The sequence below is a fragment of the Centrocercus urophasianus genome, unplaced genomic scaffold (assembly GCF_019232065.1).
Source record: "Centrocercus urophasianus isolate 14NV4802_14NV808 unplaced genomic scaffold, USGS_Curo_1.0 seq_30, whole genome shotgun sequence".
NCBI classification, from domain to species: Eukaryota; Metazoa; Chordata; class Aves; order Galliformes; family Phasianidae; genus Centrocercus; species Centrocercus urophasianus.
In genome coordinates this window covers 7,776,794-7,790,062 of record NW_024884867.1, presented here as the reverse complement: position 1 = coordinate 7,790,062, position 13,269 = coordinate 7,776,794, and the positions used below count along the sequence as shown (strand labels likewise).

The window sequence follows — 13,269 nt, the reverse complement described above, 5'->3', positions numbered from 1 at the left end:
TAAATCTGACGCTTTCCAGATGTAAAGCCCTCTCCTTCCATGGTCCCCAAACATTCAGTCCCCAGGTAAGAAGGAAAATAATAACAATAATAATAATAAAAGGGTGCTGTAAATCCCTCACTGTAGTGTGTATTCCAGAGCTGACTTTTATAAATTGCGCGGTCCGGTTTGAAGGTGTGTGGCATTATCCTCTCCCAGGAGTTGTGTTTTGAACATTTGATTCAGAGCTAATTAGCGTTGCTTGTACATTCAATCCCATCTCTGTCTGAGCAAACCAGGTGGCTAGATATTAAGAGTTCTTTTGACCTGCTGGATTTGGTGAATGTGGGTCTTTGAGTATAAGACTTCCATGGAATAGTCCTGTGCTGAGCCCCAGATCCATTCACAAGCACAAAGGCATCTTGCCAAATAATCAACAAATGAAGCTTTGCACTTCATGGCAAAACAGCCTTGTGCAACAGGAGACAGACTTGGTGGGGAGGATGTGATGGGATGCTTGTGAAGAATTCACTGCAGGGCAAGATACAGAGGAGGGGCTGAAGAGAGGCTGTGTCCCATGTCCTGACTGCATCTGTGCGGGTTTCGAAGTTGCCATGACTGCACAGCAGGCCCTGGGATAACATTTTTCACTTGACTCTCAGTAGGAAATGGAACCTCAGCCTTGCCTCAGGTCCAGCATAAATTGTTCTCCTGCCCAGATGGGTAATTTTTAACAGCAATTCCCTTTGCATCTCTCTGCAGCCCTTGGATGTTGAGAAGTTCTTAGGGAGGGTGAAGGAAGGGTGTGGGGTTCCTAAAGAGAATCGTTTATTTTATTCCATTTTATGTAGGTGTGGTATTTATAAAGGCTCTGAAATTGGCAGCAAGAAAAGACAAATATTCTGTTAAACAGCAGACTGTCCCTGCGTAGACAGCTGCAGCCCAGCCTCTCCTCGGTCTCCTTGCCAGTTCTCTCAAGCATGACCTGGTTTGAGGACCACCTTCAATGAGATCAAAAGGTGATTTTCCCAGTGCTTGCTCCACATACCATTTACTGCCTGTCAACTGGGCGGTGACTATATATGATTCTGGCCTCCCTTATCTGAAGTACAGATAACTCCAGGGAAGACAGTTGTTCAGTGAAGGTCAAATTAGCTTCTAGAGAGCTTTCAAAGCCCTAGAGATGTGTTCCATCCAGGGAAGTGGCTACTCAAAACTGGGCCACTCTCTTCCAGGAATTTGTTGACCGTATTTCTCAGGGGACAGTATGCAGTTGCTATCATTTCTCACAGACTTGACAGAGTCCACTTTGCATTATGGAGGAAGAAGTCCTCAAGGAAATATGAGACATCTAAACCACAACCCCTGTGAGGCGGCACTGGGGATACTTACAGGGAAATGAGGTTTTAATGGTTTATTGAACACATTCAGACTAAAACATAGTTTTCTGATTTTGTTCCAAGTGGTCCTGAAGAAAATACTGCTTCTTGACTTTCCTTAATTGAAAGAAAAGAAGAAGTGTATTTTTATTTCTTTATTCTGAAAAGGAAATGGAGTTCAAAATCAGGATGTTTTTCTCCTTGAAAATTTCAATTTTGTGAAAACCACCTCTTTACTGGGCAGCCTTCCCAAAGGGAATCCCCAGCCAGCCCCACTGCTAATATCAGTGCACACTCTTTGGAGCTGATCCAAAGGTCATTCACGCCATTAGACATTTTTATCACGGACTTGAATAAACTTTGGACCAGGCTCTTTTTGGCAGGAACATTCACAGTCTGGAAACCTAAAAATAAATCCTGATTTCAAGCCATCCACAGCTTTTCAGCCACCATGATGGTCCGAAGGTATGAGCTTGTCAGAGAGAGGGTGATGAAGGGATTTGGCCATCTCTCTGGCTGGTTATCTTTTTCTTTTCGCTGTAATAAACAAGGAGGCAGAGAGCATTCTACAGCCTAAAAGTTTGGAGTTCTTTATTCATTATTTCCCTTTGAATCATCAACTGCAGACTGAAAATGTCTCAGGAGATTATCTGTTTTTTGTTCAGAAAGTTTTTTCAGCAGTAATAGCTCCTGAAATATGCAACGTTGTCATCCTCAGGTATAGGAAAAGGAGAAGTCCCTTCATGGTGCAGTTTGACTGCAATAGTAGTTCTGCAAACCAGTGAAAGGTATTGTCCCACGAGAGAAGAACTGCTCAGAGCAGCGCTTTTTGTTATTTTGTCCTGCCCATGGTCTGAGAGGTTGGCAGGAGTCAGAATGAGGAAAAAAAAAAAACCTTGGCTGCAACGAATCGTTATCATCTCATTCACTCTACCCATTCCTCTTGCTACACACCATAAAGGGATTGCTCTACAAATACTGATAGTGAGTCTTATCTTGCAATTATTACGCTTAAACCCCATCTAAAGCCCGTTCCAGCTGTCTGTAACAGCCTGAGTCCAGCCTTTGAGCAGAAAAAGCAAAATGTTTCCAGCATTTCAATTAATTTCTCCTGCCACAAGTGCTTAATAGGCTGTCACTTCTTACTTGCTGGTGAATCCCTGAAGCTGAGCTCAAGTAACTGCCTACTTATTTGTATGGCCACATTTTCTGCAGCATTTCTGGGACTCAAAACGAACACCAGTCCTTATTTACATGATGTATATTTAGTAGTCTAATTGTAATGGATTTACATTTATGCAAATTGTCGTGGTCTAATGCATCTTTAGCTCAGTTGGAAAACTGGATGTGGAGAAAATTACAGACATTTTGGCTCTATGGACCCTTCCCAGGATCAGTAGGTCTCTGTGAGGCAGTTCTCAAAATGGCAATTGCTAAGGAGAAGGAGCTTGTTTGACATGTGAAATTAGGGAGGGCAGAGTGAAGAACAGGTGGATATACAATATCAGGACATGAAGGCAGTGAAAAAGAAGATGTTGACGAGAGATGGAGAAAATTAGAGGCCGTTAGTCAGAAGGGCAGTGGGCTTGCTAGCACTGACAGCCTGGTGGATGGGCACAGTGCAGGTGGCAGGATCCTGCTGGAGCAGCGTGCAGTCACAGCAGTTGTTGGCTGTGGTCAGGTCACCAACCAGCGTGGTTGGTCCGTCCGACTGCTGGGTATTTTGTTCTTCACACCTAACAGGAAAGGAAGCGCTTGCTTCGTCCACAAGTTTCACAGCAGCCATTCTTCTGTTTCCTCCATCAGCTTGTTGCTGCAGTTGTCCCCATTCCCAAGGCAGCTCTCGCAGCTGTGGCAGTCTCTGTTTAAGGGTGTTAAGTTGTGGCAGTAATAATGCTGGCTCTAGTGAGAATGCAAACGTGTAGTTTGTTGATCCTGGACTGCAGAGCAGTACTACTGCCTGGCAACTACGCCACAAGAGCTGGCAGGCAGAGCTGTTTGCAGCACACTCCTCTGAAAGAGGAAAGGGTGTTTTCAAATTTCCTCTTTCCCTCCCTGTCCTCCAAGTTAGAGCCTGCCAGGAAGCTGTGGAGAGAAGCTGTGGTGCTCCAAGCTAACTACAGATGTCTGAGCTCTTGCTTCAGGACGTGGACCCCCAGCAAACTTGCTGTCTCCACAGTAGGTGTGCATCACTGGAGGCTGAGGATGGCACTGGGTCACTGGACCTGTCCCCTTTGCGAGCAAATCTGAAAACTCTTTTTAGGATCAGCATAATATCCTAAACATAATAATGTGTCCAGTGCATAGAGGATTTAAATGTATCTTTTAGGTGCCAACTTTTCATTGAAACCTGGTCCCATTTCAACCTCTCCTGAATTTTCAGTGTTCAGAGGCTGGGCTGAATGTGAGTGACAGAGTACCAGGGAATTTCGCTGGGTTTATTCACCAGCAGGAAATTGATGCCAGCAAACTAGGGGGAGAACAAGGACTGCTTGATTTGTTCTTCCCCAGCAGCTACCTAATTCATGCGTCTTGTTTGCTCTGTTTTACATGCATACACGTGATACTCCAAACAGCTAAAAAAATTAAGTGAGCAGAAGCTGTGGAGGACTAGCAGCTCAAACACAAAGAGGTACCAGAGCATGGATGGAAAAGCTGGTGGCCTGCAAGAGTATCTTTGTGTTTTTGCCCGCAGCTGTCCTGTAAGTGTTTCACCCCAAAGGCGTTGTCTGTTAGAGAGCAAAATACCAATCCAGTGCAGTTAAGGAGACACTGCTTCCCAAGCAGCCAGGGGCCATTTCTAAGTGCATCTTATGGTGTATGAATTTGAGGCAGTTTCTTCATTAATCTCCATCCATCTTGGTTCTAGAATGCTTTTGCAGTTTGAAGTGTCAGACTTACCTGTCAGTGCTCTTGTGAAGGTGGAAAAGCCTTTGTGTGCAGAGGGACTGAGAGGCGTTCGCTCCTTACAACTACAGCGTGGCTTTGATGTGGAACTGAGTTAGGATGGCAGATTTCACCTGACTGTCAGAGTTTGCATGAGATATAACCAGGAACCAACCACCTGCCCCCGAGGTACAGCTGCCTCAGAGAGACAGACAGCAGCTGATTCATCATTCATAGAAGTAATGATAATTATACAGCTGAAAATTCAAAGGGACATCTATGTTGACAGAAGTTAGTTGTCCTGTTTGAAAATGGTCTAGAGAAAGAGGATAACGTGCAGGGGTTGTGCAGTCACAACCTCAGTTATTCATCTCCTTTGATGTCTCAATTAGCAGAACTAGGAGCAAGGCCAGGAGTGCAACTTCATGGTTGTTTCCAGGTTTTTAGGGGTAAAAAAGGTATATTTATTAGAATAGGCAGGTCACAATTTTACTGAGAGATTGCTAAAGGAATTCAGAGCCTGTGGGGTTTATGACAAGGTGATGAAAGAGGAATTCTGATAGTTACCCAATAAGCTTCTTTTTCCAAGAACATAAAGTTAAAAAAAAATAATAATAAATGAGGATTTTAATTTATTTATTTATTTTTATGAATGGGTTCTTGTAGCGTGCAGGCTGCTAACACTATCAACATTGTTTCTGGGGAACTCCAGACATCTAATCAATCTTCATTCTGTAAGAAAATGTTCCAAATTATACAAAAACCACATGGCTTCTCCTGTTTGTAGGGAAAAACCCGACCTGACCCCATCTGTGTTCCAGGATGGTTCAGTCCCCATCTTAGGACTAATTCCAGCAAGGCTTGTGATCCATTTTCACTGTCCTAGCACTCAGCAGAAAGCACTTTGTGTAAGGATGCAGCTTTCCTTAAGTAAAGAGGGAAGCGTTCCAGGGAACACAGGGAAGGGAAGATGGTGTCAGGAGCACTGCATTACACCTCCCAAGCTGCTCGTGTTCTTCAGCATGCTGAGGCCACAGCAGATGCATTCATGATCTTGCCAGCTACAGAGAATGCACCATTTGCCTCATATCGACTGTATCATTTGCTCCCATTTCTGAGAGTTGTGCCCAGTTTATTGGTAGGGGCAGCGTTCAGAGTGTGTTGGGTCAGGACAATATCAGCCACTGCTTCCAAGGCAGTTTGGTGCCCCAGAAATGTTGCTATAGGAAGAGGGGAGACGTGAGCTTGGATAGTGAGTCCAGCAGGGCAAGGCCCTAACTTCCCAGGCCAGCACTGCAGTCCTGCTTTTCTAATTGCTTGTGCTTGTTTTCCCTGAGGACTCCTTGCTGCCAGAGTTCCCCACAGGTTTCATTTCTGTTCCAGATGCCAGCATGCTGTTTGCTCCTGCTTTCCTGGACCAGGAGAGGCCAGCCCCTGCTGGTTGCTTCCACAGAGCTTGTTACAACCCCTCTTTAGGTTGTGGGGAGGTTGAGAGCTGTTCTCTTCAGACAGTATCTCTTCCAAAATGTTGAGGGCTTTTGTTTGGCCTTTATACATACACATCTCATGCTGTAGACATGGTGAGAGTGAAATAAACAGTAGTTTTATTTTTTTATATATATAAATGCAAGTTCACAAATTGCAAAGGCAATTTTTCCTTTGAAGAAAAAAGGATTTCTGCTGAAAAGATGTTCTTTGAAGACTAATCACTTCTCTCATAAATTACCCTGCTGCTTCCTATGGATACTGTGCAGAAGAGTGGTGCATCCTATCCTAGTCACTAGTTTCAAAGCCCAGTTCAAACCAAAGCAAATTGCAAGCATTTTGTTGCTTTCTGAATGGAGCAGGAAGTGTTTGAGGTTGTGTGGCAGAGCTGGTGCTTCAGAGGACTCTTAGCAATATGCTTCTCAGTTTGTTAAACCTGTGTTAAATGCAGCACTCTAACTGCCTTTCTCCGCCCATTAGGAGGCTAGAAGGCTGACAACCAGTGTCGCCTCTCAGTGATGTTTATTTCTTTTTAAACAAATATACAAATGGCTACAACAATTTGAAACTGCTTCTTGTGTGCATAGCCAATTCCATCTGCATCACCAGGCACGGTATCTGCAGGTCTCACCCTCCCTCCTCAGACTGCTGGTACCAAGCATTGGTGTCTCTTGGGAGCTGGCTGTGCTGCTATCCTCCATCAGCACCGTGGCTGTGCAGCACAAGTCTCACCTCTCATGTGGTCTTACTTGCAAGCAGCTCCAGGGTCTGGTGCAAGGCACTCTCCTCCCACAGAAGAGGGAGAAAGAAAACAAGTCCCTTGACGTCAACCTGCCTGCAGAAATGTTTTCCTACTGAATGAATGTTTTTCTAAATATAAAATACCTGCCATCTGGCTAAATATACCTAAAGAGAAAGAGGTAGTGTATGGCACAGGTAAGCCTGCCTGGACCTTCTCTTGTATGTTTGGAAAAAAACAGTCAAGTGGAATATCCTACATACTGGTGCTTTAGCGCTGCTGTACTGGTTTCTCTTGCCCTGAAAACTTTGTCACCAAACTGATCACCTGGTGTATTTATTGTTGTGTTTTGGCTCAAAGGTCTCTCAGAGGATCAGTTTGGGTCACTAGCTCCAAAAGCGACGTCTGCCAAGGCGCTTATCTGAGTGCTGTGCTGGAAGTAATGCAGCCTAAATGAGGGACTTCATCCTGATAACTTTGCACCATGTTCACCCTTCTCAACCATCAACTCTTTCTTTATTTTCAGACATTCCAGGATCAGATATGATTAAAGGCCCAGGCATTCAGTGTGCTATGCACCTCAAAGCATTTGAGGCAAAGGTAGGTCAGGGAAGATGCTGAGGGTATTCTAGCTCAAACAGCTACAGAAACAAAGACGTGTCCCCTCCTGACTGACTGCGAGCCACGAAAGGAAGAAGTTTGTCCTGGGGGCAGGGTGAGACCTAGATTGCCCAATTCCTGGTTCTTTCTACCCTGCACTTTAGTGAAAAACTACAACTGTATCCATCCAGGAAACTAAGGCTGATCTCAGAGAGTCAAACTGCTTCCCTCACTGAGGAGGAAAAAACACATCTTGTGAACAATTTATGTATAAAATATTTGCTCACTCTTTCTTAAATAATATCAAGGAAAACTGAGAAACCTCAGCAAAAAATCTGTCCTGCCCTTTCTTTGTCTACATCCACTTTTTTTGTTTCTTTCCAAAAACAGTTGGATTTCCGGACAAAGAGAATTGGAGCTTTGCTTTGAGTTTTTTGGCTCTTCTCAGTTCATGTCTCTCTGGCTATTCCTTTATTCAAACAGAGTCTTTTGTATGGAGTATATGAGGTTGAACCAAGGGCAAATATTTTTACAGTCTCATATTCTGAATTGACACCAGCCAACCCACCCTTCTACACTGCTCTAGCAGAATTTAATGTCAAGTTGTTCCCCTTCTTCAAAGGTCTGACTGTGCCCTTCAGCACAGTCACAGGAGTCCCTTGACTCCATAGAGCCTCTGAACTGTACTGTCAAGAAAAAAGCATTGCCTTGCAGTCACTCTGCCCTATCTAGGTCTGGGCTGCACAGCCAAAATCCAGGTGCTTTGTCTGAGTGAGGTGGGTGCTAAGATTTTGAGTTACCTTCTCAGACGAAAGAGAGAAAACAGCAATGAATTCTGGCCCTGTTTGTGAATGGGAAGAAGTAGAGAGTTCGAAAATGAAATAGGATTGAAGGGAAGCTGCTTTTCCAGGGACAGGCTTGAGAGAAGGAAAAACCTAGGAATAACTGGAGGAGAACATTCAAGACCAGCTTTGAAGCTGATAACAGACTGCTCGTTATCTTTCGTTATTTCTCTCTACTTCTTTCATCTGTTTGTTGGTTTGTTTTGTTTTGCTTTGTGTTGGTTTGTTTTTTTTTGGTGGGGGACGTGGGTTTTTTGTTGTTTGTTTGTTTTACCATTTTGCCTTTTCTCAATGCCTTCTTCTTTCCACAGATAACTTCCTTGCTTTAAGTTTCAAGCCCTTGGTGTCTGTTAGTTATTTTCTCTTTCAGCTACTTAATTGTTTTCATCCTTTTCTTTTCTCTTTGGCAGAAGGAGGTGAAAGGCATGAGAAAGTCTGGATGAAGGAGATAAACCAGCAAGGAAGCCGGTTCCATTCTTCTATGAGAGACATCCTGAAGTCACTTGCTGTAGTCAAACATTCCTGCAACGGCAAGTGCTGTGGATCTGAGGAGGCTTGTGGTATGCTGTCACTGCAATGGAGTATTTTGGAGAGTGGGTTGTTGTTTTTTGGGGGCAGGATGTTTTTCCATTGTTCAGGGATGTTATCCCACCCTCGTCTTGGTGGCACATAAACTGGGATTTGTTAGTAATACAGGCAGTAGTAAGGCCTACGAGGTGCTGAAGTGCTGGACTTGACACTGGAGGAAGAGAGGGAAACCACTATGGCTGCCTCTGGACTCAAAGCAGAAGGCACTTTTCAGTGAAGTCCTTTGGAATTTGAAGCCAGTCACTGCAGTATCCACGTAAGTACTCGTCCCCCTGCTTCCTTCTCTGCCTCCATCAGGTTCCATTCATGTGCCTGTTGACCCATCTCTTCCCCCTCCTTGCAGTTTGTATTTCAAATGCAGCCTTTGTGCTGCCTGTCTTGTGGAAGCCTGAGTGCCAAGGTAGTTAGGCATGGGTCTGTGGGTCTAGATGCAGTTGTGGGTCTGGCCATCCCTGGAAGATGGCCCTTCTTTAGTGTGATTCCTGTGGGACTTTTTGTTAGAGCTTTACTTACTAATCTTCTGCATTTTGGAAAGTTTCCAGACTCTTTCTGCCCCTTGCAAACTTGTAGGCTAATGTGCATATTGCTTTAATTTGTTCTTCAAATGAAACCCAATTATGCCTGTAGGTGCCTGGCTGTTAAGTCAGTAATTTACTTCATGGTAGCTTAGCATGTTTTTTAAACGCCTGTTTTGCTATGAGGCTTCTGTTCATTGAAGGAATGTGTAAACCTGTAAAATAGCACTGGAAAGAATTTCTTTGGAAAAAAGAGACCCAATGTGAACCATGTATATATATATATATATTATTTTTTTTCCCTGTTCACCTGTAGGGTCATAAAAGAGCTAACTAAAGAACTCAAGGTTCGGTGCTGCTTTAACAAGCTTTCTTAACTTGTCAACTCTAACATAGTTGGTCTGGGTACAGATTGAGAGTGAAAGAGAAGGGGCAGAGGCTGTGATGCAGGCTGTCTTTCTGTATTCTCAAAATGGTATCAGCATAGATTGTGAGGGGTGGGATGAGATGAGTTTCAAGTGTCAGAGCACTTCTAATCTCAAAACACCTCCAGCCCTGCTGGAGGACCTAGAATCTCTCTCCTGCGAGCAACCTTATCTTTTAAAGGCTTATTAGTGAAATTGCATTTTTCAGTGTCCTTTGCCCCTCCCTTGCCTTTGATTTGAACTGTCCTTGCTCTCATAAAGCAGATCTTCTGGTGGAGGTACTACGTACTTCCTCAGGGAATTTTCACAGCCTGTTTTGCCATGGCGATAGAGCCTTGCTGCACAGGTTGGACCTTCTCATAGTGGATGAACAGAGCAGCCTCACTTAAATCAGTGATGCGGTGCTGGTTTGTGACTTGGAGGAAAACCGAGATAGGGAGAAAGTGGGAGCAGTGGTCCGAAGAAAGGAGTTGAGATGAGAGGTGCCTGGGAAACCGTGTGTTTCATTCTGCTCCGTGCCAGTGGTGCTCTGAAACCCTTGGCAGAGCTGCAAGGAGTAAGTGCGCTTGGAAGGATCAGAGCAGCAGCTGCTGGCAGCTGCACCAGCAGTTGTGCTGAAGTGGAGGAAGCAGTCCTGCACAGCCTGTGAGGACTGCATGAGCAGTAGTAGGTTTATGCTGCAGCAGCCAAAACTTAGTTTAAACAAACGAAAAGCTGTCTAACCTCAAAGCTGCAGGCATTCATCAGCCTCCACAGAGGCAATGTGTCCTGGGGCCAACTAGGACTTTTTCTTGAGGATTTATCCCGGCAGGAGCCTTTGGTTCCCAAGTGGGTTAAATCTCCAGGCAGTCTCCTGCACAAAGCTTCACAGACCTGAAAGGATCTGCTTCTGAGGCTATTTGAAGCAGGACCGAGGGTCTTTATTCTGAATACCCAGCATGGATACAGCAGTACCAGTCTTTTTATAGCGGCTAAATTGCAGTCCTTTCTAACTCATGTGTTTTTACTTGGGTCTCTGGGGACTTGTGATCCCCCAGTGCAATAACTCTCCCTCTCATTCAGCTCTCATTTGCATGCGCATCTTTAAAACAGGAAAACAAAGTATTTCAAAGCTTTCTCTGTGTTAGGACTGTTTGGATGGTGTGGCTTAAACTGGTTTGCTGTATTCCATGTTATTCTGTTCATTAATAAATGGTGTTTACTTCACTGGCAGTATTCCCTTCTTTGCTGGCTACCCTCTTACACAGTAATCAATGACACTTAATAGGAGGTTCAAGAAATCTGATAGGAGCAGATTTGTCTCAGATGGGATGAAATGTGAAGAGAATCAAAGGACGTTGGTGCTTTGCTGGGAACAGGACAGGGCCACCTCTAGATAATGGGATGTTCTTTATGGCTTTCTAAGAAACAAGGCTACATTTTCAGCCCTGACATCTTAGTAGCCTCAGGCTTTTGGAAAGCTCCATTTCATTTAGATTCTGGCATTTACTTTTGTTTGCATGGACTGTAAAGATCTTTTTATTCTGATTCTCAAGAGCTGTTTACCATTCAGCACATGTGGTCTGCATTCTCACACTAAAATCTTTTGAGAACTTGGCGCAACCCTTTTTAGTTCTCTGATCAATGCTGGCTAAGGAACAATGGGAAAAGCCCATGAAAGTCTGTTGCTCAAAATGTGCTGCCCCTATTCTCATTAACTAGCAACCTCAGCTGAGGTAGGGGTTGCTGGCTTGGCTTTTTCAGTGGTGCTGGCACTGATCAGGAGTCGCTGTGCTGAACTGGAAGGAGGCGTGTGGATGTAAAACCAGAGGACAACTTCACCAGCTGCTTGTGTGTCTGCACTGAGAGCAGAGCTTTGCCGTCTGCCTCCGTTTACAGTTTAGCATTTGTGCATGCTGTTGGTGCTTTCATCTGATCAATTACATGGGCAGCTGCCCTCGAGTGATGCACGAGGCTGTCACCAAGGCCTGTATCCTGTAGGATCCAACCTGGCCATAAATTGGACTGAGTTTAGCTGAAATCTTCTCTGCATGAAGACCAGAGTCTGGACCTTGCAGTAGCTTTCCTCAGGGCTCTTGACACTCAGGGTATCCGAGATTTGGTTTCAATCTCTTTGCATAGTTGAGTGTAAGAACGTTAATCCAATGGGAGTAAAATACTGCCTTCCAACAGCAATTCTAGATTAGCAGCCTGGAAACTTGTTAGTCACAGAAGTAACGCCTCGTTGCTGAGCATTCCACTTCAAATGGCTAGGAGAGGTGTTTGTGAAAGCAGGGAGGTAATTGGCCACACTGGCTTTCGAAGAGAAAGAAGACAAGGGGAAAGGAGTGAAAGATTTGCAGTGACTGCTGAGAGTGCAATAGCAACAGAGTCCTAAGGGACCGTTTTGCTTGTGCCTTGGATCAGTGTGTGCTACAGAAGCAACTGTTGTCTGAGTGTGTAAGATGCGGTAGTCTTTGAGCTGACGCGCTGCAGTGGGAAGGTGCTGTACTGTAGGGCTGAATCCATGTATGCACCAAGGATGGGTGTCTTCTGTTTGTCTTTTAGCAATAAAATCCCTGTGGCAGCACCAGCACATCTACATGAGGCTTTGGAATCCAGATCTCTCTACTCTGAACTGCAGGATTTGAGGGTCAGATGTAGAGCTTGTCACCTTCTCTATTTAGGTCTTCAGTTTTTGAGATCTCCAAATTTGAGTGGAGAAGCAAGAATTAGATCTGTTAGTGGCAATAGGCAGTGGCCAATTTATGAAGTTATCCTTACATGAAGGCTCATATATCCCCTTCTGTGAGGACTGCTCATAACTGGGATTTTGTGTTCATTCAGCACTGCCCTGGGAGGACCAAGCTGCTGGAGGAATGGAGGGCTTGGAGTCCTCACTGTGCCCTGAGCTCTAAAATCAGAGAACATAAAACCATCCCCAGCCAGATGGTTTCCAGTTGCAAGAGCGCTGCACTGAAGCACAGTCATAAAGAAACTAGATGGCATTTAATTGCACTGATGCTTTTGTGTGGGTTAGAGGCCGTAGCTCAGTGAAGCACCTGCCTGAAATTAAGCACAAGACTACCTTTAATCCCTGCTTTTCTTTACCGAATTGGCATTAAAAAAGTCTGGTTCTCTTCCCATCGTTGATTGCACAAATCTAAATAACTGTCCACTGTGCTTGCTTGCTGTTCTTTGCTTGCGCCTCTCAGACTCTGTGCTTAAAGAGAAAAAAACAAAAACTGGAGGGTGTGAGACTTGAGGGGGATGGAGAGGGAAAAGCCTGTCACTTCCTCAGGAAACACCTATAACAACAGTGCTTGGAAAAAGTATTTCAGAAAGCCTCCCTGTTTTGTTTCTGGCTTTTTTCTTTGAAAGCCACTGCTCCAACTCCTCTGCTTTCTCATTTTATTTATTTATTTTTTGAGACGTGGTCCCATTTTTTTTTAATTTTTGAGTTAAATGAGCAGTAAGTAGTATTCAGATGTTGACACAAATTTATGTGTACACCTGCTGAGTGCCTCATAAAGAATGAAAATGCTTTCAGTTAAGAAGTGGCAAGTAAACTAAAATACTGCAATTACGTTCACTAACAAGAAATTCAAGCAGCTAAATTATGGATGTCTTTATGAAATCACACAGGACTTCTGAATGACCTTTTTCATTTGATGGTGCTTGATAAAAACAATAATGATTTCAGTTCTTACTCAATGATCTGATATCTTCAAGACTTATCAGTCAAAGTTTATACTTAAGGGAACTTTCAAATCAAAGGGAGAGGAATTGGGTGGCTGCACATCAGTGTGAGTTCTTATGTCCCCAGAGCTGACTGTGTGGGGTGTGTAACTG

General features: G+C 44.2%; 1 long non-coding RNA gene across 1 annotated transcript in view; it reads left to right on the top strand.

Moving 5' to 3' along the window:
* Window positions 1-3,983: 3,983 nt before the first annotated feature.
* The window catches only part of LOC122165721, a 37,881-nt gene continuing 28,595 nt past the window's right edge, over window positions 3,984-13,269 (top strand). The window contains exons 1-3 of the long non-coding RNA XR_006170582.1: window positions 3,984-4,060; window positions 6,995-7,068; window positions 8,321-8,754. This is a non-coding gene — a long non-coding RNA (uncharacterized LOC122165721). The remainder of the gene's footprint in view (window positions 4,061-6,994; window positions 7,069-8,320; window positions 8,755-13,269) is intronic.